Source organism: Penaeus monodon, chromosome 33 (assembly GCF_015228065.2).
Source record: "Penaeus monodon isolate SGIC_2016 chromosome 33, NSTDA_Pmon_1, whole genome shotgun sequence".
In the NCBI taxonomy this organism is placed as follows: domain Eukaryota; kingdom Metazoa; phylum Arthropoda; class Malacostraca; order Decapoda; family Penaeidae; genus Penaeus; species Penaeus monodon.
In genome coordinates this window covers 9,838,747-9,839,093 of record NC_051418.1, presented here as the reverse complement: position 1 = coordinate 9,839,093, position 347 = coordinate 9,838,747, and the positions used below count along the sequence as shown (strand labels likewise).

At 32.6% G+C, this 347-nt stretch overlaps 1 long non-coding RNA gene across 1 annotated transcript in view; it reads left to right on the top strand.

Annotated features, from left to right (window-relative positions):
- The first annotated feature begins 301 nt into the window (after nt 1-301).
- Nucleotides 302-347, top strand: part of LOC119593987 — a 42,581-nt gene continuing 42,535 nt past the window's right edge. The window contains exon 1 of the long non-coding RNA XR_005230583.1: nt 302-342. This is a non-coding gene — a long non-coding RNA (uncharacterized LOC119593987). The remainder of the gene's footprint in view (nt 343-347) is intronic.

Sequence of the window (347 nt, the reverse complement as noted above, 5' to 3'; positions counted from 1 at the left end):
CATCCTCCTCATCTTTTTTCCTTTCTTATTTTTCTCCGTTATTTTCGATAAAATATTCAAATTCATCATCCGTTTCATCCATTTTATTCGGCATTTTTTTTCATCTTTAATTTTCCAATTTCAATTTTGACAGAACTTTTGACGAACGAGGCACAATCATGGCCTTCATTTGCTTATTAATTAGATCGGTAATTAAAGTTATTTGTTTACGATCTCTTCCACAGCAACACCTGAGGCCGGTCTTGTTTTGATAGAAAAGTCTGATGTTTTGATGATATTGAGATCAATTTTATTTTTTTTACTTTTCAGGTAACGTCGAATTTCGTCGAGGAGGATCAAAAGGTAGA